Raw genomic sequence first — 25,356 nt, forward strand, 5'->3', positions numbered from 1 at the left:
TACTATCAACAATTATATTACATTACCACCACACTATCTAAGAAGTTATTTACTGTACGTTTCAGCTTCGATCTAGATATGTAATTTCTGTTCCAATGCCGTTTACAAACATTGTAACTTCTTTGGAAACAATACTCAGTAAAAGAGTGAAGATTGCCTTGTAAGCCGAAAATCAGTTAACACAATAAAAGTAGCACTGTAGAACAAAAGCAGACTACCGCTTTTCACCTTTTAAGGTGACGAGACCATTAGTTACACGTACTCTGTTGATATGGGCAGTGCAGCTGGTTTTCTGACAGCTTTTTCCAGCTGAAGATCACTATACTCGTACATACAACAAGGTGAAAAATTTCGATATTAGAAGAACGTCGGATGAGTCCTCTGAACCGCAAAATGTATATTCAGCACACTTTGAATATGGTTTGAGGATGATTAAAATAAAGAATGTGAAGATGAAGAGTACTAGAAATTAGGAACGACTCAGAAACGAAGAAAAAGTGTTATCCTGTCCAAGAAGCAACGTTACCAAGGAAGATCGAATGAAGAATTACCAGAAGTAAATAACAGTTCCGACGTCTGGTTGTAGTTTATTGTGTGCAGCATTGCAGTTTTGGCTTTGGACCCATTCGCAAGTACACCACATCATGCCTCAGCCGAAATGTGCAGCAATGGAAACAAAAGAAAGTAAAGCTTTACTTCATTCATTGCCAGCCAGTGTGCTAGAACATTATCGTTCAGGCTCTGAGAAATTTAATCGCAGGATCCATCGTCTTAAGGTATCTTCGAAAGAGTTCGATAAACATTGTTTATGCGAAAACACAAATTAGGGGAAAATAAACACGTTTTTTTCCTTAATCTTGGTACGTAACTACACTATTGGCCATTAAAATTGGTACACCAAGAAGAAGGCTTGCTACAGACGCGAAATTTAACCGACAGGAAGAAGATCCTGTGCGATGCAAATGATTAGCTTTTCAGAGCATTCACACAAGGTTGGCGCCGGTAGCGACACCTACAACGTGCTGACATGAGGAAAGTTTCCACCCGATTTCTCATACACAAACAGCATTTGACCGGCGTTGCTTGGTGAAACGTTGTTGTGATTCCTCGTGTAAGGAGTGAAATGCGTACCATCACGTTTCCGACTTTGATAAAAGTCGGATTGTAGCCTATCACGATTGCGGTTTATCGTATCGCCACATTGCTGCTCACGTTGGTCCAGATCCAATGACTGTTAGCAGAATATGGAAACGGTGGGTTCAGGAGGGTAATACAGAACGCCGTGCTGGATCCCAACAGCCTCGTATCACTAGCAGTCGAGATGACAGGCATCTTATCCGCATTGCTGTAACGGATCGAGCAGCCACGTCTCGATCAACAGATGGGGATGTTTGCAAGGCAACAACCATCTGCACGAACAGTTCGGCGACGTTTGTAGCAGCAAGGAATATTAGCTCGGAGACCATGGCTGCGATTACCCTTGACGCTGCATCATAGACAGGAGTGCCTGCGATGGAGTACTTAACGACGAACCAGGGTGTACGAAGGGCAAAACTTCATTTTTTCGGATGAATCCAGGTTCCGTTTACAGCCTCATGATGGTCGCATCCGTGTTTGGCGACATCGCCGTCAACCCACATTGGAAGCGTGTATTCGTCTACGCCATACTGGCGTTTCACCCGACGTGATGGTATGGGGTGCCATTGGTTACACGTCTCGGTCACCTCTTGTTCTCATTGACGGCGCTTTGAACAGTGGACGTTACATTTCAGATGTGTTACGACCCGCGGCTCTACCCTTCATTCGATCCCTGCGAAAAGCTACATTTCAGCAGGATAATTCACGGCCGCATGTTACAGGTCCTGTACGGGCCTTTCTGGATACAGAAAATGTTCGACTGCTGCCCTGGCCATCACATTCTCCAGATCTCTCACCATTCGAAAACGCCTGGTCAATGGTGGCCGAGCAACTGGCTCGTCACAATACGCCAGTCACTACTCCTGATGAACTGTGGTATCGTGTTGAAGCTGCATGAGCAGCTGTACCTGTGCACCCCATCCAAGCTCTGTTTGACTCAATGCCCAGGCATATCAAGGCTGTTATTACGGCCAGAGGTGGTTGTTTTGGGTACTGATTTCTCAGGATCTATGCACCCAAATTGCGTGAAAATGTTATCACATGTCAGTTCTAGTATAGTATACTTGTCCAATTAATACCCGTTTATCATCTGCATTTCTTCTTGGTGTAGCAATTTTAATGGCCAGTAGTGTATGATGCACCTCGTCGGAGAACGGCCGGCCTATACCGTGCGTGAAGGTAGCCACACAAATGAATCAGGTGGAGCTGTGTAGCTTCTCCACGCGACAGCAACACAACCGGTTAACTTGTCCCCCAGCGCCCCTTGCGGGTCTTCGCGCACCGCAAGACAGTCGCTGCGGTAACTGATAGCACGATCGGCGAGAAGTTGTGGAGCCTCGCAGATAAGCGTTGCTTTGGCGGTCGCGCCGCGGGATACCGGTGGGAGGGACGACACGATTACAGCGGCTTCTATTGCCTCTACTGGCCGCCGCAGCTACTAGAGCGCGCGCGAGCTGCTAGAGCGAATAGTGTGGTATTAGAGTTGCAGAGTTCCGCTCTACCACTACGTTTCGGTAGTTATGGTGCAGTACGTAAATGATGTACTAAATGATAGGATTACTGGTCGTAATGGTAGCGTTGGGAGGAAAAGAGGCATAAATGGATTTGTCAGAGAGAGACTGGGAGCCGACGACCTCTCATTATTTGTTTCTTTATTTTGTTCATAATTAGAACGTCGCATAATTCAGTTCTAGTCCATTGTGTGTTTTATAATATAAATTGCATTTTACAGGTAATAAAAATGAGTTAATCGCGCACCTTCTACGCTTTTATGTAATCGAAACAAATACACTACTGGCGATTAAAATTCCTACACCAAGAAGAAATGCAGATGATAAACAGGTATCTATTGGACAAATATATTATACTAGAACTGACATGTGATTACATTTTCACTCAGTTTGGGTGCATAGACACTGAGAAATCAGCACCCAGAACAACCACCTCTGGCCGTAATAACGGCCTTGATACGCCTGGGCATTGAGTCAAACAGAGCTTGGATGGCGTGTACAGGTACAGGTGCCCATGCAACTTCAACACGATACCACAGTTCATCAAGAGTAGTGACTGGCGTATTGTGACGAGCCAGTTGCTCGGCCACTATTGACCAGGCGTTTTCAATTGGTGAGAGATCTGGAGAATGTGCTGGCCAGGGTAGCAGTCGAACATTTTATGTATCCAGAAAGGCCCGTACAGGACCTGCAACATGCGGCCGTGCATTATCCTGCTGAATTTTATTCTTTCGCCGGGATCGAATGAAGGGTAGAGCCACGAGTCGCAACACATCCGAAATGTAACGTCCACTGTTCAAAATGTAAATGCGAGCAAGACGTGACCGAGAGGTGTAAACAATGGCACCCCATACCATCACTCTGGGTGATGACATATACACGCTTCCAATGTTCGTTCACCGCGATGTCGCCAAACACGAATGCGACCATCATGAAGCTGTAAACAGAACCTGGATTCATACGAAAAAATGACGTTTTGCTATTCGTGCACCCAGGTTCGACGTGGAGTACACCATCGCAGGCGCTCCTGTCTATGATGCAGCGTCAAGGGTAACCTCAGCCATTGTCTCCGAGCTGATAGTCCATGCTGCTGCAAACGTCGTCGAACTGTTCGTGCAGATGGTTGTTGTCTTGCAAACGTCCCCATGTGTTGACTCATGGTTCGAGACGTAGCTGCGCGATCCGTTTCAGCCATGGGGATAAGATGCCTGTCATCTCGAGTGCTAGTGATACGAGGCCGTTGGGACCAGCACGGCGTTCCGTATTTCCCTCCTGAACCCACCGTTTCCATATTCTGCTAACAGTCATCGGATAGCGAGTAGCGATAAACCGCAATCGTGATAGGCTACAATCCGAACTTTTATCGAAGTCGGAAATGTGATGGTACGCATTTAACCTCCTTACACGAGGCATCACAGTAACGTTTCACCAGGCAACGCCGGTCAACCGCTGTTTGTGTATGAGAAAGCTGTTGGAATCTTTCCTCATGTCAGCACGTTGTAGGTGTCACCACCGGTGCCAACCTTGTGTGAATGCTCTGAAATGTTAATCATTTGGATATTAGATCATCTTCTTCCTGTCGGTTAAATTTCTCGTCTGTAGCACTTCATCTTCGTGGTGTAGCTATTTTAATGGCCAGTAGTGTACTTTTGGTTAAAGCACAGATTAAACTCACACAGATCAAAAATTTGTAATTATTGTTGTTATTTTGTACTCGACACTACGTTCTTCATCACGATCAAATCGTCAGCGACAAAAGTGGAAGTTGTTTAAGAATGACAAAAACGTATATGTTTATTTGACACCACAAGCCATAGTCACAGTACATAATAAATTGTTTAGTCCTGTTTTATTGAGGTTAGTAGTATTGTGTCAATCCTACGTGAGAGAACAGCGTGTTTTGAGATTGTTTTTTCGGAACATAGTAAAATTATGTGCTGCAGTGCATATGAAAACTTGCTGTGATTGATAAACTTGCGGTGAGGTTATTATATGTATTTATCTCACGGGAGTTTGCGCCAAGGTAATGATAAAATATACATGTATGTGTTTAATTTTCAGGCTAGTGAATTTATATCAGCCATACGATCGTTGTCACAGCAGGACACATTGCAAGAATCTTTTGGCAATTTTTACGCTGATGTAGTTTTTATCTGTTCTACATTGGGACATGGAATGAACGGTTGGGAAAGCATGGGCATAACTTGTAGTGACTTGATTGTGCCACCATTGTCTCGGTTGCCTGCTCTCATTATTTCTCTTAATTGGTGCCGGATGTATGGTTACAATTCCCTTTATATATTCTCCAACTTATGTATTATATTTTAAAATAATGACGTAGTTCGTTGAAACCGGCAATGTAACCCCTTTTTCAAAAGAATTATTTTTGTACTGTGGCTATGGCTTCACTGTTGTAGTGTCAAATAAACATTTAACTTACGTTAGTGTCAAATAAAGATTTAACTTATGTTAGACGCAACCCTTTATGAAGATTATATCGGAATATAGAAGAACAGAAACATATTCTATGAAAGTTCGACGCAGTATTGAAATGATGCTTTATATATTTTTGTTTTTCTTTATTTTTTATTTTATATTTTATTTATTTATTGAGGGAATTTCGTTTATAGCGCTGTGAGATAAATGCAATTAGTTTTTCTTTATTTTTACTACAACGTCCATCAGCAATTTTCTACAATCTCCGTCTGTTTCACATTACAGATCTACATCTACATCTACATCTACATCTACATCCGTACTCCGCAAGCCACCTGACGGTGTGTGGCGGAGGGTACCCTGAGTACCTCTATCGGTTCTCCCTTCTATTCCAGTCTCGTATTGTACGTGGAAAGAAGGATTGTCGGTATGCTTCTGTGTGGGCTCTAATCTCTCTGATTTTATCCTCATGGTCTCTTCGCGAGATATACGTAGGAGGGAGCAATATACTGCTTGACTCTTCGGTGAAGGTATGTTCTCGAAACTTTAACAAAAGCCCGTACCGAGCTACTGAGCGTCTCTCCTGCAGAGTCTTCCACTGGAGTTTATCTATCATCTCCGTAACGCTTTCGCAATTACTAAATGATCCTGTAACGAAGCGCGCTGCTCTCCGTTGGATCTTCTCTATCTCTTCTATCAACCCTACCTGGTGCGGATCCCACACTGCTGAGCAGTATTCAAGCATTGGGCGAACAAGCGTACTGTAACCTACTTCCTTTGTTGTCGGATTGCATTTCCTTAGGATTCTTCCAATGAATCTCAGTCTGGCATCTGCTTTACCGACGATCAACTTCATATGATCATTCCATTTTAAATCACTCCTAATGCGTACTCCCAGATAATTTATGGAATTAACTGCTTCCAGTTGCTGACCTGCTATTTTGTAGCTAAATGATAAGGGACCTATCTTTCTATGTATTCGCATCACATTACACTTCGCTATATTGAGATTCAATTGCCATTCCGTGCACCATGCGTCAATTCGCTGCAGATCCTCCTGCATTTCAGTACAATTTTCCATTGTTGCAACCTTTCGATTCACCACAGCATCATCTGCAAAAAGCCTCAGTGAACTTCCGATGTCATCCACCAGGTCATTTATGTATATTGTGAATAGCAACGGTCCTATGACACTCCCCTGCGGCACACCTGAAATCACTCTTACTTCGGAAGACTTCTCTCCATTGAGAATGACGTGCTGCGTTCTGTTATCTAGGAACTCCTCAATCCAATCACACAATTGATCTGATAGTCCGTATGCTCTTACTTTGTTCATTAAACGACTGTGGGGAACTGTGTCAAACGCCTTGCGGAAGTCAAGAAACACGGCATCTACCTGTGAACCCGTGTCTAAGGCCCTCTGAGTCTCGTGGACGAATAGCGCGAGCTGGGTTTCACACGATCGTCTTTTTCGAAACCCATGCTGATTCCTACAGAGTAGATTTCTAGTCTCCAGAAAAGACATTATACTCGAACATAATACGTGTTCCAAAATTCTACAACTGATCGACGTTAGAGATATAGGTCTATAGTTCTGCACATCTGTTCGACGTCCCTTCTTGAGAACGGGGATGACCTGTGCCCTTTTCCAATCCTTTGGAACGCTTCGCTCTTCTAGAGACCTACGGTACACCGCTGCAAGAAGGGGGGCAAGTTCCTTCGCGTACTCTGTGTAAAATCGAACTGGTATCCCATCAGGACCAGCGGCCTTTCCTCTTTTGAGCGATTTTAATTGTTTCTCTATCCCTCTGTCGTCTACTTCGATATCTACCATTTTGTCAACTGTGCGACAATCTAGAGAAGGAAGCACAGTGCAGTCTTCCTCTGTGAAACAGCTTTGGAAGAAGACATTTAGTAATTCGGCCTTTAGTCTGTCATCCTCTGTTTCAGTACCATTTTGGTCACAGAGTGTCTGGACATTTTGTTTTGATCCACCTACCGCTTTGACATAGGACCAAAATTTCTTAGGATTTTCTGCCAAGTCAGTACATAGAACTTTACTTTCGAATTCATTGAAAGCCTCTCGCATAGCCCTCCTCACACTACATTTCGCTTCGCGTAATTTTTGTTTGTCTGCAAGGCTTTGGCTATGTTTATGTTTGCTGTGAAGTTCCCTTTGCTTCCGCAGCAGTTTTCTAACTCGGTTGTTGTACCACGGTGGCTCTTTTCCATCTCTTACGATCTTGCTTGGCACATACTCATCTAACGCATATTGTACCATGGTTTTGAACTTCGTCCACTGATGCTCAACACTATCTGTACTTGAGACAAAACTTGTGTGTTGAGCCATCAAGTACTCTGAAATCTGCTTTTTGTCACTTTTGCTAAACAGAAAAATCTTCCTACCTTTTTTAATATTTCTATTTACGGCTGAAATCATCGATGCAATAACCGCTTTATGATCGCTGATTCCCTGTTCTGCATTAACTGATTCAAATAGTTCGGGTCTGTTTGTCACCAGAAGGTCTAATATGTTATCGCCACGAGTCGGTTCTCTGTTTAATTGCTCAAGGTAGTTTTCAGATAAAGCACTTAAAAATATTTCAACAGTTTCCGTGTAAAACCTGAATTCAACATTCACAATTTCAGTTTTGTTGCAATACTATTTATTTTTAAGTAACAGACACGAGGATAACTCTGTGTCACAAAAACATCCAATGGGTTACACAGCACTTTATAGAGCCTCACTCAGTTGTGTAGTCACTTGCTGCTGCCGGCCGAGGTGGTCTAGCGGTTCTAGGCGCGCAGTCTGGAACCGCGCGTCTGCTACGGTTGCAGGTTCGAATCCTGCCTCGGGCATGGATGTGTGTGATGTTAGGTTAGTTAGGTTTAAGTAGTTTTAAGTTCTGGGGGACTGATGACCTCAGCAGATGAGTCCCATAGTGCTCAGATCCATTTGAACCACTTCATTACTGCTAATTTCTAGGGAAATCTGCCAAGACACTGATCATATATGTAAACAAAGTGATAGGTATAAGGTAACGCCTGATATGTATACAACACGCATAATATAACCGGTATGACCTTAACTGTCCAAGACCACTAGGAAAACTACTGCAGTCTACAGTAGTTGTACAGCTCTACGTCCTAGATAATGACAGAAGCTGAAATTTGCCAGTCGGAGGGTATTAGGCCAGCTAAATCTCACATGAACCTCCGTAAGAGTCTACATGCAACACTCATGGTAGTAAAACGCAAGCTATTAAACGTAGTGGTATCCGCTTATGGTTGTCAAATGCTGTTTTAGTTTATTACTGTTGGATTTGTTATCTGAATGCCACGTAGGACGTAGAAATATATTGATGTCGTGACTTAATCTGGTTTTGTATTTACTCGTGTATTCTGTGACCTGGTCACTGCTCATACTCTCTTCGCGTTTGGAGTAGCGGCTGAATTTAAGTCCCTGTAAATATATGAGATATCTGCCTGAAGATGAGTAATAATGAAGGTTCAAATTTTGTCAAATGGTTTTCAACGGTCCCTTGACATTCCTTTTCTATACCAAATCAAAAAATTCCTGTCGCGGTACACTCTATTTTGGTCAGATGACGCTGGATGCGGTGCAGCCCAACGATCTTTTTAGGGGAGGAATATATTGTATGGGAGGTGTCGGCAGTATCAGATGTTGTCAAGAACGTCGTTGTCGCGCATCACATTGCAAACTGTTGTTTTCGGACGCGAAATGTGTGTAAATGGATACCCCCAAGGGAAGCGTTGGATTTATTGATGGCCCGCGTGCCATCGCCCGAGGCCATTTGTGTCGCTTCGGAGCAGCGGTGTGTCTGAAATGTTTTCATCCGTCAGTTATAAGACAACTGCGTTGTTTCAATGCTGGGCCTTGCGGTTCTGACCTCCATCGCAGAGGCGTCAAGGGAAGAGATGAGATGTGGGTAAGAGGGGGGGGGGGGGAGGGGAGGGTGTGATGACCTATATAAAATGTAACACGTCCACAGTGGCGTTGGGCGCAATTGTACTGATATTTGTATCATTGTGACATCATTAACCCACCTTTTACCTCACATGAACATCCGAGCTGTGGCCTTGATGTCTGAAACATTGTCGGTTCCGAGGATGATGTTGCAGTGCGCCACGCTTTTGTACCGGTATAGAGAAAAGTTGTAGGCACCTTAGAGACACATTTCAAAATTCTGCGTGTCAGTGGGGAAAATGAAGGCATTTCAAAACAAATGACTCTTTAATTCTTTTGCGCTGTGTAATTCCAATAAAAATACCGGTGTCACAATTTGGCAGCCATAAATATTCAAAATTACTTGTGTACATTATAAAACTCACCACATTGTTCGCTATAGCTTAGAGAAAACGAAACCTCGGTATATATATATATATAGCCCAGAAGTCAGGTTTACAGGTAATACACATGGCATACGCACGCCTCAGATCGCCTCCGCTTTGTAATTGATAAGGAACATACTTAATCCTAACGGATGGCTAGGGTCGCTACAAAGTGTCACCGAATATTTTGACTCTTAAAAATCTTTATGACGTGATCTATCACCCTCGACGTTTGATGCAAAGACTCTGAAATACCCTGTATTTGGCTTCGTCTGTCTTAGCTGCCTTGCCGAAAATAAGACCATAACTCATGAAGCTAAATCTGATTTCTCCTTGTAGTAATTCCGAATGATGATGAAATTGGCAACCAAAACCAGTTACTGATTTGTTTTTTATAAGCGACTTTGTCAAAGGGCAGAAGTGCGGATTATTATTGCGCAGAGCGGCGAAGCTGGTCGAACGTCCACGTGCTACTGTCGTGAACATCTACGAAAAGAGGTAGAAGAACAGTGAATCTACCACTAGGCGCTAAATAGTTGGACGCCCACGACTCTTCACAGAATGTGGCGTTCTGAGGCTTGTCTGCTCTGTAAAGTAGGACACATCATGATCTGTGGCATCTCTGCTTGTGCACGCGCAAATGTTTCGGAGCACAGCGTTCATCGTACATTGTTGAACATGGAGATCCGCAGTGAAACTCACCTACGTGTTCACATGTTCACCAGATGACATCGTCAATTATGATTGCAGTGGGCACGGGGCCACCGGTTCGACGGTCGATCTTTGGAAGACATCCTCCTGCGGTTTTGGAAGTGACTAAGAAACGCTGACATCAGCGAACCACCTGCGTCCCTTCATGTTTGATGCCTTATCCGACGGCGATATCATCTTTCAGCAGTAAATAACTGTCCGATCTCGTAGCCAGAACGTGCTACAGTGGTTTGAGGAGCATTTTAGTGAACTCACGATGATGTCTCGGCGACCAAATTCGCCTGAGTCGCTACCATACGCCATTACCGCGTGCGTGCGTCCACATACCTCCAGAATGCCGGCAGCCGGCCGCGGTGACGGAGCGGCTCTATGCGCTACAGTCTGGAACCGCGCGACCGCTACGGTCGAAGGTTCGAATCCTGTCTCGGGCATGGATGTGTGTGATTTCCTTAGGTTAGTTAGGTTTAAGTAGTTCTAAGTTCTAGGGGACTGATGACCTCATAAGTTAAGTCCGAAAGTGGTCAGAGCCATTTGAACCATTTGAATCTGATACACAGAATCAGTGATGTATTTCGTTCCGAAGATGGACAACCAGCTATTAAGCACGTGGTTATAATGTTTTGGCTCATCATTTTATGTGCGAGTAAGAAATGTTCTTCAACTTGCCTTTCCGAATTATTTAAAGCTGAAACACGTTTTGTACATGCGACTCTTTTAAACTTCCCCAGTGGCCCGTAGTTTCTGTAAATTGCTGTCTTCGGCCAGTAGGCATCCCGCGAAGAAAGGGGTGAATAAATGGGGCCAGAGAGAGGCAACACTGCAAATAAACGCGAGGAAAACAGCTCGACCCATATTGGGCTGTGGGGATTAAAAGCAATGACGTTCGCTCTCCGTGCGGCTGGATTTTCACGAGGGTGAAGGGGCAACTCGTTAGATACCAGTTTCATCATAAAGGCAACAGGAAAGACCAGGTTCATTTCGCTTTATGTTTAATTGTTTCGTGGGCTGTTATGCAGAGGATTTACAACCGACCTTTTCCCCAAAGGACTCAAATGAACGTAGTCGCCAGGAATTCTTTCTGCTTTTGCCTGAACTAAATAAGAGGAAAAGTTAGCATCAAATTTCACAGATCTTATAATGCTACTCTTCCCCTCCCCCCTTTTCTTTCTCTCTTGCCCGTTGAGAGGAAGGGCGGGTGCAGGGGAGGGCAGTGTAATGAGATGGAGGTCTGTAAAATTGTTGAACTGTTACTTGTAATCTCATGGGAAACCCTCAGAGAACTATTGATACGGGGTTTTAGTTTCTGTTTGTTATTCGTGATTTGACTCTAAAAGTGACGCGGCACCGTAGATGTCGCCAGCATTTCTGGGCCAGATAACCACCGTTTAGCCAGATTGAGGTAAGACCGGTTCATTATTTCCAGGCTGGAAAACAGACACCGTCCCGAGGAACTGACGCTGGCGATCATAATAGCAAGCCGACGGGTGCTGCCCAGAAATGATATGATACAAATTGTAATTAGAAAGATGGTTCAAATGGCTCTGAGCACTATGGGACTCAACTGCTGTGGTCATTAGCCCCATAGAACTTAGAACTACTTAAGCCTAACTAACCTAAGGACATCACACACATCCATGCCCGAGGCAGGATTCGAACCTGCGACCGTAGCAGTCGAATTAGAAAGAATAATTAATTTAACGCTGTAGAGCATTTGAAGTCCACAAAAAATAGGATGCGATGTAACGGGTGTATAAATGTAATTAATGATAATCATAACAGATTTTTATTCCGTATGAATTACCCACTTGGCTTAGTAGTTGCTCAAAAACGCTGAAACCAAGTAAAATTTAAATTATGGTCATTCTTAAGGATCATCTTAAGGTCGCTTTCCTAGGCGTTACGGACAAATAGAATAGTGGTTGGGCCTGTACACATGTTGTTAGTGTGGATTAGTGTAAAGTGACGTATAGCTTTTTGGATTCCAAGCAGTGGCCATAATATGGCACACAGTGGCTGTTGTGTACGAGCTGAGCCGCAGCCCAATTAGGCTGGACGAGACGTGTATCAGCAATAACTCTGCTGAAAGTCTTAAGCGACCTTCCATCAGATGTTAAGTGTTGCACGTCGCGTATTGCAGCAGAATGCCACACAGTAGGAATACATCTAAGTGTCTTTCCCCTCGCATTCTGCAAAATTTCCCCTGGTTCTAAACTTCCTGGCGGATCAAAACTGTGTACCGGACCGCATTTCGCGGGCAAGTGCTCTACCGTCTGAGCTACCCAATCACGATTCACGGCCCGTTCTCACAGCTTTACTTCTGCCAGTATCTCGTCTCCTACATGCCAAGCTGTGAGGGCGGGCCTTGAATCGTGATTGGGTAGCTCAGACGGTAGAGCATTTCCCCGCGAAAGGCGAAGGACCCGAGTTCGAGTCTCGGTCCGGCACACAGTTTTTATCTGCCAGGAAGTTTCACATCAGTGGTCACTCCGCTGCAGAGTGAAAATCTCATTCTGGAAACTTCGCCTCAGGTTGTTTCCTCGGATTAGAAAGGCCAGCTCGGCTTATTCATTTCACAAGTCGAGCTATTTAATAGCGACATTTGTTGCTCTCGAGTAACACCCTCTATTTTTACACAAATGAAACCCCTGGCTACAAAATATTTCATTTAAAAGTATTCCCAGAATATGCAAAACTCCACACATTATGTCATAAATTTTCTGCTTCATGAACTGCTTCCTTCGTGATGCTCTAACTTGGACACCACCAACAAGAGGAGGTTCCTCATTAAAAAAAACAGTGGAACAGTGGCAAAACGGCGTGCCTGGCATTTCATTGTTTTGCAGGATATTTTCATATTTACCGAAGTGTAGACACAGCACAACCTTGTATGTAAGAAATGGGATGTAGTGTCAGCAGTTAAGTTCTTGATCCACTTTGTTTCGTGTAACATTATTCAAATGGCGTAATATTTGTTTGCTCTACGGAACTAATTTTCTACTGACGAAGATGTATCTTAATGGCATATTTGTTACGAAACATTGTAAATCTAACGTAAGTTTCTTCATTTTTGCTACGTATTGATCACCGATTATGTTCTAATGCTGACTTTCTTTTTCTTTGCAGGTTAGCAGAAATATAAAACAGCGGCTTGGCGCAAGCAAGTCACTGTGCAGCCGTAAGTATTCTCATAATGACTAAAATTTTTGCTCGATTTCAATTATTTTGCATTTGTCAGTTGATAAGTGGACATACTACAGCATACACAAAAAATATAACTAATAAAGAGACGAAATATTGGGCTAGCGAAAGAAAGTAGTCTAACTGGATTACGGCGTAGTATTTACGTATCGAAAACAAATGTTTTAAAGACAACAGCTATCATATAACCAAGATATTTTATTACAAAACATATTTAGATGGTATTGTCCTTATGTTCAGTAGGACAGCTGAAGAACTGGAAAATATTGATATGCACAAAAAAAGTTTCTGTCCTATACAACTTACATGTTCTCATAATTTACGTCGGTTTGATAACTGCATTCACGAATGGAAATTAGGTTTAAATTTTATAGGATACCTCCACAATCGATGTTGCAGACAATAAGTCCTGGTATTCACGTAACACCGAATACCGCTTTTATATACTCACCAGGTTGAGTAACATATCACTCAGCTTCTCTGCAGGGTTTAAAGTTGTAACATAGATATAGTGTACTTAATAGTGGTGACAAAATAAACAACAGAAGTGAAACTAGACAGTCCTCATTCACACAACACAACCAAAAATGCAATGCGCTCTCTTAGGGTGGCGTGTGCACTTCACTTTATGTGGTGATGTGTTTATTGTGCCGTCTAGCTTGGGGGGCTAATTTATGTTAATTGCAAATAATGAATTTCAGTGCAGCAAATTGCTGTTAGAGAGACTAATTAAAGTAATGCACTTGAATGCGGTATTTGCTGTCAATAAAATTAAAAGTGCAGGAATGCAATTAGGGTCCATCATCCAGAATTCACACTACAGCGAACTGAAAACTGCTGAAATCAATACGGTTAATATCTTTTCAATGTAAACTAGATTTAAAACAGTGATACGCATATCTGTTACTGATAAGCTCACGGTCAACTGCTTGGATGTTAATTGTTAATCACTTCGTGGAAAATGGAGTAACTCCCGGCAGAGCTTTCAGTGTGGGACAATTGTGTTATTCATTACCTGTTAATCTAAACGTTTAGTGAGCAAGGCTGTTCACCCTAATATTTTTGAAACCGTTTAAGATATAGTATCCTTGTTTTCACCCAGATAAATTGCGAGAACATGCTCACTAAACGACTTGTAGTGTCTTTTCATAGCTGTATTACACTGAAGAGCCAAAGAAACTGGCACATCTGCTTAATATCGTGTAGGACCCCGGCTGGCACCCAGAAGTACAGCAACATGACGTGGCATGGAATCGAATAATACCTGAAGTAATGCTGGAGTGAATTGACATCAGGAATCCTGCAGGGGTCCATAATTCCGCAAGAGTACGAGAAGGTGGAGATCTCTTCTGAACAGCATGTTGCAAGGCATCCCAGATGCGAGGGTCACTTCAAAAGAAATGCACAATATTTTTGTATACAGGTTTCATACTGCATTTGTGAAAGTTTTACACTGTGTTGATGCATCCTTCCCGCTTGTTTTCAAACTTAGTTCAATCTGTTCCCGTTAGTGACACCGTCACGGCATGTCTTCAAGATGGCTGCTACACTTGACGTTCGTCAGAAGCAACGCGCTGTCATACAATTCCTGTGCTGTGAAAACGAGACATTGGGAAACATCCACAAGAGGTAGAAAAGATGTGTGGCCATGCTGTTGTCGGTCGCAGTACAGTTAGTCGGTGGGCAAGCAGGTTACGTCATGAGAGCGGGCCCCGGGTTCGATTCCCGGCGGGGTCAGGGATTTTCTCTGCCTCGTGATGGCTGGGTGTTGTGTGTTGGCCTTAGGTTAGTTAGGTTTAAGTAGTTCTAAGTTCTAGGGGACTGATGACCATAGATGTTAACTCCCATAGTGCTCAGAGCCATTTGATGAAAGCGGGCATAGCAATATTGAGGATTGTCCTCGGCTGGCCTCGTACTGCACACACTCCAGACAATGTGCAGCGAGTTAACGAATTGGTGACTGCTGACAGACGCATCACAGTAAACAAATTGTCACGGGTATACAGGAGCTGGTTCCAAGACGGCGTAAGACAGTTGAGAGGGATGGAAATTATGTGGAGAAATGAAAATATTGTTCCTGAAGGATGTATCTACACACTGTAAAACTTTCAAAGATGTAGAATAAAAGATGGATTTAAAAAAAATATAGTGTGCATTTTTTTTGGAGTGACCCTCGAATTTTTTATTTTGTTTCCTGGCAAAGAGGTATTTCAGGTGGACAATATAATTGGTGTAACCTCTGTATGAAGAGAAGTGGTGTCTTGAAGCGAGAAACGTTAGTACAGTGAGGAAAAGAAGAGCGGCAGTGAGAGACACTCCTGCCCGCGAAGGCTCGTCAATCCTTTCGGGAGCACAACAGCCCTTCTCGGTGAAACCAGTTAGCGGATTATGCACGGGAAATGGCGTTACGGAGAGAGGCCCGCCGGCTTCCGCGAGTAATTTATTCGAGTGCGGCGGATATCGCGGTAGAGACGGATATTAGATTAGCGGCGATAAATCCGCCGGCACCTTTTGTCCGGAAAGGCGCGCAGCCGCTCATAATTTCCTGGCGGCTGCCTTTTGTTCTCGCGCGACAAAGGCCGGCCGCTGCTGCGTGAGGCAGCATCAGCAAGAGGCGACGGATGTGCCGGCGTCCAGGTACAGCACCTGTGTCCGAGGTCCCAGTGCCGGCAACGTCAGGGAGCCGACACGTCCGGTCTCGAGCACCGTAAGGAATACTACACTCTGCAGAGCTGCCTCCCTGTACCTCGAAAATACACTGCCTGAAAAAAAATCTGAAGATGTGAACTAGGAAAGGAACTGAAACTTCACTGATGGAGGGGTATGTGATGATTTTTAAGCGATTACGAAATCGAGTCAAATTTACAACTCGTTACTATGAGCCCACTTTTTTAAAAAGGCAAGGAAAGCGTTCTGAAGCAGAGAAATTTGTTAACATCGAGTATAGATTTAACTGTCAGGAAGTCGTTTCCGAAAGTATTGGTAATGAGTGTAGCCATGTATGGAAGTGAAACATGGACGATAAATAGTTTGGATAAGAAGAGAATATAAGCTTTCGAAATGTGGTGCTACAGAAGAATGCTCAAGATTAGATGGGTAGATCACATAACTAATGAGGAGGTGTTGATTATAATTGGGGAGAAGAGGAGTTTGTGGCACAACTTGACGAGAAGAAGAGATCGGTTGGGAGGACATGTTCTGAGGCATCAAGCGATCGCCAATTTAGTATTGAAGGGCAGCGTGGAGGGTAAAAATCGTAGAGGGAGACCAAGAGATGAATACACTAAGCAGATTCAGAAGGATGTAGGTTTCAGTAGCTACTGGGAGACGAAGAAGCTTGCACAGGATAGAGTTGTATGGATAGCTGCATCAAACCAGTCTCTGGACTGAACACCACAACAACAACAACAACCCAAACATATTTCACTGCAGTTGCAGCATCTTCAGTAGGCTTCTGTTTTTCATCTGTTAAGGATAAAAAATGTTCTATGCTGTTTGTATACATGTAACTATTAGTTTTTAAATTGTAACTACATATATTTGAAAAAATTGAGTTTAAACACTTCCGTTGGCCAAAAAACTCCCAAGACATGAACATTATTGGCATACGAGAGTCACTCCAAAAGAAATGCACACTATGTTTTTTAAATCCCACTTTTATTCTACATGTTTGAAAGTGTTACAGTGTGTAGATACATCTTTTAGGAACAATATTTTCATTTCTCCACGTAATTTCCATTCCTCTCAACTGCCTTACGCCATCTTGGAACCAGCGCCTGCATATTCGCACGGTAAAATTCTGGACCAACCTGTTGAAGCCACTGTTTGGCAGCGTGTACAAGGGAGTCATCATCTTCAAACCTTGTTCCACGAAGAGAGTCTTTCAGTTTCCCGATGAGATGATAGTCACATGGAGCCAGGTCAGGACCGTAAGGCGGGTGTTTCAGTGTTGTCCATCCGAGTTTTGTGATCGCTTCCATGGTTTTTTGACTGGGATGTGGTCGTACATTGTCGTGCAACAACAAAACATCCTCCTTTTGCCGATGTGGTCGAGCTCGACTCAGTCGAGCTTGAAGTTTCTTCAGTGTCAGTCCGAGGCTCGTGGTCGTGTGGGAGCGTTCTCGCTTCCCGCGCCCGGGTTCGATTCCCGGCGGGGTCAGGGATTTTCTCTGCCTCGTGATGACTGGGTGTTGTGTGATGTCCTTAGGTTAAAGTAGTTCTAAGTTCTAGGGGGCTGATGACCATAGATGTTCAGTCCCATAGAGCTCAGTGCCATTGTTTCCTTCAGTGTCGTCACATATGCATCAGAATTTATGGTGGTCCACTTGGCATGATGTCCACAAGCAAGAGTCCTTCGGAATCGAAAAAGACCGTAGCCATAACTTTTCCAGCAAAGGTGTGGTTTTGAATTTATTTTTTCTTTGGGTGAATTTGCATGATGCCACTCCATTGATTGCCTCTTCGTCTCTGGTGAAAAATGATGGAGCCATGTTTCATCACCTGTCACAATTCTTCCAAGAAATTCATCTCCACCATTCTCGTACTGTTCCAAAAGTTCGCTGCATACCGTTTTTCTTGTTTCTTTGTGAGCCACTGTCAACATCTTGGGAACCCACCTGGCACAAACATTTTTTTAACACCAACACTTTCAGTATTTTGCAAACACTTCCTTCCCCTATCCCAACGTAGCTTGACAATTCTGTGATGCGTCTGTCAGCAGTCACCAATACGTAAACTCTCTGCACATTGTCTGGGGTGTGTGCAGTATGAGGCCTGCCGCTGCAAGGACAATCCTCAATATTGCCGTGGCCCCTTTCTTCACGTAACCTGCTTGCCCAACGACTAACTGTACTGCGATCGACAGCAGCATCTTCTTACACCTTTTTCAACCTCTTGTGGATGTTTCCCACTGTCTCGTTTTCTCAGCACAGGAATTCTATGACAGCACGTTGCTACTGACGAACATCAAGTATAGCACCCGTCTTGAAGACATGCTGTGAGGGCGCCACTCACGGGAACAGGCTGAACTAAATTTGAAAACTAAGCGGCACATAGCCGAACCTTTACCAAATGCAACTCTTGCACGGCTGAAGGCCTACAAACAAGAAATCTTAAAAAAATCAACAAGATTAAAATGCAGTTAAAATGGCAAATAAAATTATTTTAAATAACATATATCACAGCTAGGTGGAAAGCCTCAAGGCAAAGTAGATAGAACAGACATATGAAAAGTGCAATACAAATGGCTGAAGGCCACAATTAAATTTCGAAAGTTTAAAATATATTTCCATAATCTTTTAAACGCAGAAGGACGCAATGTTTAAGCTCGAAAGATAATTTTAAGAATAAAGTTACAAGGCTGGAAGCCCAAAATTTTCAAAGTTTAAAAAGAATATAACCATAAGCCTTAAATTTTAAATAGCTGAAAACAGATAATTAAACACCGGTGGGAAAGACAATAAAGACAACGACACTCAACGGACCGACCGACACAACGACTTGCTTGAATTGATTCAGTACATGAGAACTCGAAACACAAAAGGTTATGAACGTGGTGATCCACAATGATGTATGTATTAACTTCAAAATTACACACCATGTAGGATAGCGACACAGATGAGGGAAGGACGCTGCCTGAAATTACTTCAGTGCCCAGGGCAGGTAACCAGAACACTAACGGCCAGATGGCAAAAAATTCCGCTGGTGCACTCGAACTGTAGTCAACCAATATAGGTAATTGCACCTCATGGCGGCTAAATTTCAGCAATAGAAACCAACCACCACAACGTGAATGGACGTGGCTTAGGTAGTTGAAATGGCTCTGAGCACTATGGGACTTAGCAGCGGAGGTCATCAGTCCCCTAGAACTTAGAACTAGTTAAACCTAACTAACCTAAGGACATCACACACATCCATGCCCGAGGCAGGATTCGAACCTGCGACCGTAGCGGTCGCGAGGTTCCAGACTGAAGCGCCTAGAACCGCTCGGCCACTCCGGCCGGCAAAAGCTTGTGATGCTACCAGTATGCACGAATTATTAAAGAAATAAGAGCTTAGAAATACAGTAAATTGTAATAGGCCTACCTGTTTTGCGTGACTAAAAATATTTTTAAAAAAACTGACACCTTAAAATCAGAGTTCTCTGAGCAAAGTAAAGAACCAAACATTTTTATAGGCGTAACTAAATAAATATCTCGGATAATATATACCATTAAGAAAGTTGTACCTGGCATTTATTACAAGAGTTGCTCATTCCTTCCTGACTGGGCATTTCAGACTGCAACAAGAAGTTACATTATTTCAATTCGTATTTAAGATCGCAAACGTTAATTATGCACTAAAATCGACATACTACTTAATCGAACATGCATGCACAACGCATAACAAGTCTCTCTACAATCGTTTCCAAGAGTCCTCTGAACTTCAGGTCAACTCAAAAGCACGGCGAACATAGGAAGCGCGAGAGACATTGGCAGAAAAATGGCGCCAAAGCTAATCAACCAATCCCGGGCAACTTCATCTATTGCCACTCTCTGTGTATACAGGCTATATAGCGTCAACCAGTGCACTGCTGGCGCCAACTGACTTTCAAAATCTGCGATATTATAACAGTTACGGCACAACCTGTAATCTGTAATATTAGTGTGTCTCTGGTACATGACTGAAGTTAGCATTCACTGCATTTGATACTAGCCTGCGACATCTTAGACCTGACGATAACGGTCATAATATCTCAGATTTTGGCGCGAGCACTGGGTTACGTTACGGCCACACGGCCTCTCGCGCCGGCATTTCAACACTGATGTATGCTAGGAATGAGCCTGATGAGTGCGTATGCAACACTGGTAAGTCACAACCTTTACTCTCGGCTCATACTGTGCATTCACTTACGCCTGCAGGTGCACAGACTATATAAGCCCTTTATAGGTCGTTTCAGTAATCGAAGACCGCCTGCCTAACTTTATGCAGATCCATGTTTGGCACGCCATTAAGCCCACACCTTTGCAAGATTTTGCTCGGGGATTATGGGATTGTTGGGTCGTATAATAGTTATTATACTGATTTTATTCACTATGGTTCGCTCTTTCAATTTGCGGACCAATGTCTTCTTATGTAGGTCCTTCTCTGAGAGAGGCTTTCCGGCAGGCCCAGGAATTGAGAGGGTTTCCTGTTTTGTGCCATGTACCAGGGTTGAACCATTTTAACCTAATTTAACCTCTGTTATTCGACTTTCATAGACTCAAATTTTTCGTATACAGGGTGTTTCAGGAGTGATGATCAGTATTCAGGGGTAAGACAGGATTGATCATTCGAATAAAAACAAAAATCAAGTAAACATGAAGGCTAAAACTCATACCTTAAGAGCTTTGTACAGTTGTTGATTTTCGATACTGTGGAACAAATCACTTTTACTGCAAGCTCTTTGGTTCCCATATTCTGGGAAGTGGTAGTATGGACAAAAACAAGAAAAAAATGTCCAGTACACAAGTGCTTTAAAAAACTTGCTTCTAATGAACAAGTGCTCGTAACTTTTGAAGAGGTGTGTTCCAGAAAAACGAAGAAAAACAAGTGCTCATATCTCTTAAGGTATGCATTTTACAGCAAATGTTTACGGACATTTGGAAAGCAAAGAACTTGCAGTAGAAGAGATTTGTTTCGCAGTATCTAAGATGAGGAACTGCTCATAGCTGTCAATTATATACGTTTGGAGCCCAGGTTTACTGGACATTTTTGTTTCGAATGGTCATTCCTGTCAGATCACTGGATATTGACCATCGCTTCCGAAACACCATGTGTGCATTTACATATGTAAGAATTTTAGCTTTTTGTAATACTAACAAGTTCGATAGGCGTCATTGTTTGTTTATAACTTAACAGATGCACTCGAAGATGAGACACAGGTCTCGAAACAGAGGTATGCTTTCCTTTTACAAGACTCGTCAATGATGAGTATCACAGTGGACCATTCACCTAAACATGACTTTATTTAACACGTAATACAGATCTCCTGTACTAACACGCAGTCAGCGTAACGCAACTCATCCACTTGGTGGAGCTGACAGTAAGCAAATGGAGACACAAGGAAAATGTACAGCATTTACTCAGTCAACTGCTGTCATTGAAAGTTTGTGCGAATACTATGTACACCAACGAAGGGAAGGCAGAAATACTATTCGTCTATGGAGAATGTAAGTTAGGAGAACAGCAATTTCAAACGTTTTCTTACTTACAATGTACAGAAATGTAGTTTTTTCAACGGTATATTGCATGTCTGCGTTGTCATCATTGGTGTACACTTTTGGTACAATGGAGGAAAACGCTATGTGGAGCGCTTGATTTACTGATTACCCATTTCGATCTGGTGAACAACTCATTACTACATCTAGACTACTGCGGCACAGCGCATTTTAACCGAAAGGATTACGACGTAATAATAAATTATAATAATCTGCTAAAAAAAACAATATCTTTCTGACAAGGCACCCTCTGTGGGTGTATTGGAATGTTACATGACCTTTCGTTTACACGTATTGGTTTCTAGATTCTAAACAATCCACAAAAGTGTTTTACAACAGAATGAGAATGTACTTAGTAGAATGTCTGATTCATCACTCGAAGGCCATGCAGTTTTCTTTGTGAAAAAAAAAAAAAAAACGGTTGTAATCCGCACTTTCTCGCGTAAAGTTACTGTAATTTCGTAACATGGCATTAATTCAACTGCCATTTTCCGTGTCTAGTGTGCCATTTGTTTCTGTAAGTAATGCTAACTTTTGCAGGTTTTTGTATCTGCTTGTCTGCTGCCAGTCTGTAAGTTAATTTCAAGGAGATCAGTTCCGTGCTGAATGCAGTTATTAAGAACATGAGCAGGACATCCCACTCCAACCAATACCTTGTTAAATACTCTCTTTAGATTAGCAAATACATTATTTCCATCACCTCTTTTAATGCCACCAAACATTGTGTTGCAATTATCAGCACCAAACGCCACACATTTGTCCTTAATTTTAAACTTGTTGAAATAGTTTCTGCCGTTTCATTTGGTCTACTTTCTATATTTAGAAGTTTAATTTGCAGTCCACTATTCCTGTGACGAAAGTAATGAATTATAACGGGGATCATTTTAATATTCCCATCGTTGCTAGCATCTGTCGAGACACCAATAAAAGGAATGCACTCGAGATCTTTCATGATGTATTCTAATGAATGAGGTGCTAGAACTGAATTCACTATTGCTTCAGTTTTGGTACGTCCACACGAGATTTTTGATGATATGGACGAGTCATGGAAAATTTCTCTCAACTCTCCGCTGGTACAGTCCATAGATTTGTAACTGTTGTGGTGAAACACAGTGTGGTAAGCAAGAGTTCCTTCAGCAGCACTTACTTTGTTGTCCAGTTCAGCATAGGATTTTGTAAAAAAAATTACTCTCTTTACCTGACGAACTTACATACATTCTGTTTCCCATTGAACTCTTCCAGGACGAAAGCTCGGATACTTTTCTCGTAGTTTATCCGTAGATGCACACTTCCTCGCCGGCCGCGGTGGTCTCGCGGTTCTAGGCGCGCAGTCCGGAGCCGTGCGACTGCTACGGTCGCAGGTTCGAATCCTGCCTCGGGCATGGACGTGTGTGATGTCCTTAGGTTAGTTAGGTTTAATTAGTTCTAAGTTCTAGGGGACTAATGACCACAGCAGTTGAGTCCCATTGTGCTCAGAGCCATTTGAACCATTTGAGCCACACTTCCTCTTTGGCATGATGAGAAATTATCTTCAACAAAAGTTAAACAAAGAATGATGAAAACGTATTGTTCTGCTAAACCATGAAAAAGTCTTCACTTACAAAACTTAACTATAATTCTGTGCGTTAAGCTATATTTTGAAAGTCACGAAACTTACCCAATAAGATTAACATGGAAAGTCAAGATGCAGCTGGACGATCAACAAGTTCGCTAAAAACACGTGTGTCACACAAAAACAAACAGCACGCAGACAATCACAGCTATGCTTTGACCATAGATACTACCTATGGTCGAAGAAGCTACCTAGAAGGTAAAAGATACATACTTTGTATGCAAAACAAATCGATATTTTCGATTTTGTGAGTGTAACAGATTGAATTTAAGCTAATAACAAATGATGCAATTCAATGACCGTAGTAAAAAGTACATAAATTGTTGACGATACGACATGAAAACAAAAATCAAAAGATCTTCATTCCCAAACCCAAAAAATGAAGACGTCAACAGAAATTTTGTAAAAACAGACATAATGTCTGATAGGATAGCAGCAATCAGTGATTTTACGCAGAATGTGAAAGTTGATAGGTTTTTGTACGGGTTACTCCTGTAACCGAAATATCAGATCTGAAGATGGTTCTAAATGAACTGAAACCAGACATATGAATAAAAATTTTGCAATCAAGACGGATTATAAGTAACATCGTTAACAGAAATCGCAAAAATGTATGCGGACGCTAAATGTCACGTCGTAAATGATAACATGTCCGCGTAAATGCGGACGTCTGGTAACCCTAGATTAAGAAGAGTGGAGACCTAACGCAACGTAACCTAACGTAACTCTTCCTGTAGCAAGGAATCGGAATGTTACAGTAAGCCTGCGTGCCGCAGATATATCAGTTCTTAAGTGAGTATTGTGGTTTGTGATATGAGTTTACACTTCACTGAGAAAATACAGAAATGTATGCTCATCCATTCTTAAGTAATTGATGTCCTCCACTGTAAGCTCACGTAACAAGTTTTGTTGAATGCGTTTATCGTGTCGTCGTAAAACCACCGGCTTCACCTAGGTAGGTTTCCTTTTTTTCTCCCTCTTCTCTTCTGCTTGTGCTCACAGTGCAATTGTGGTACATGCAACTGCTGCGGTTAATATCAAGTTGTTGTCAGCCATCTTGAAATTTGACGAAAAATATTATGGTAGTGTAATACCCCTTTTTAGCACCACGTCAGAGATCTTTGTCAAATATGTTTGACGAATATTTGCTCACAATTTTGTAGTTGTCGGTACACACCAATTGTATTTACCGGCAATGTATATAAAAACACTACAGACGACAGAACGCTGCAGCGATGCTAGCGCTCCACGTGGTAACATGTCACATTGCAGTGAACAGAAGACAAGCGACTACTTTGATCAAATCTACAGCGAGGCCCTAGATTTGATCCAATATTTGACGACATTTGACGAAGTTCCCTATTACACCATCAAATTCCATCGACTAAGACATTTGACAAAGATATTGGACAAAGAAATTTGATAGTTTAATACCGGCCTTACGCTCTCCGCGATCATTTCCGGACTCGTGCATGAATGTTTGTCATCCTCCAGAGACTCACCGTCATCTTTAAATCGTTTAAACAACTTGTATGTTCTCGTCTGGCTCAAAACTTGCTCTCCTAGAACTTTCCCTCAGCATGCTTTGGGTTTCAGCTGCAGTTTAGAGGTGCTTAAAAGAAAACTTAATGCGGATCCTTTGTTTCTTCAAGTCCGCCATTTCTAAATTGGCAGAGACAGTAGAACACAGTGTAAAGAATTAGCGACAACCTTCTCACCGACGTACTCACGATGACGCCTCGTGGCAGACTGGCGGTCGAAAGAAACAACTAGAGCCTCCTAACGGCGAAAATTTGCACAGCAATATTCAAATTCTCTGAACTTTCGCGTATCACCTAGTATCGTACCTTACGCCCTGGGGCACCCCGTTCGGAAGTAATTTGCAGCACTTGTGGGGAGCCGGGGTCCTGCAACGCAGTCAGCGGGCAGCCGCAGCAGGGCTCTGCGGGACACTCACAGCTGGGTTTGCGCCATCTGCCGCGCCAGCCACAGCCGCCAGCCGTAATTTGCAGACGCGACGTCTCCCCTGGGATCCTCCCCCTCCTCCCTCCCTCCTTGCGCATATTTCCCAACTCACTCGCTCTACTGAGCGCTGCCATCCCTACTCTTCCACATCCGGCTGCGTCGACTCGCGTCGGCGTGAAATTGCGAGTCGCGGGAT

At 42.9% G+C, this 25,356-nt stretch overlaps 1 protein-coding gene across 13 annotated transcripts in view; it reads left to right on the forward strand.

Annotated features, from left to right (window-relative positions):
- Nucleotides 1–25,356, forward strand: part of LOC126271885 (dystroglycan 1) — a 960,129-nt gene that overhangs the window by 306,282 nt on the left and 628,491 nt on the right. For 5 of the 13 annotated variants that reach the window (XM_049974256.1, XM_049974252.1, XM_049974250.1 and 2 more), the window contains one exon: nt 13,272–13,323. The exons of the other annotated variants lie outside the window; for them this stretch is intronic. The gene's annotated coding sequence lies outside the window, so the exon portion shown is untranslated. The remainder of the gene's footprint in view (nt 1–13,271; nt 13,324–25,356) is intronic. 13 annotated transcript variants of the gene reach the window in all.

The sequence above is a fragment of the Schistocerca gregaria genome, chromosome 5 (assembly GCF_023897955.1).
Source record: "Schistocerca gregaria isolate iqSchGreg1 chromosome 5, iqSchGreg1.2, whole genome shotgun sequence".
Classification (NCBI taxonomy): domain Eukaryota; kingdom Metazoa; phylum Arthropoda; class Insecta; order Orthoptera; family Acrididae; genus Schistocerca; species Schistocerca gregaria.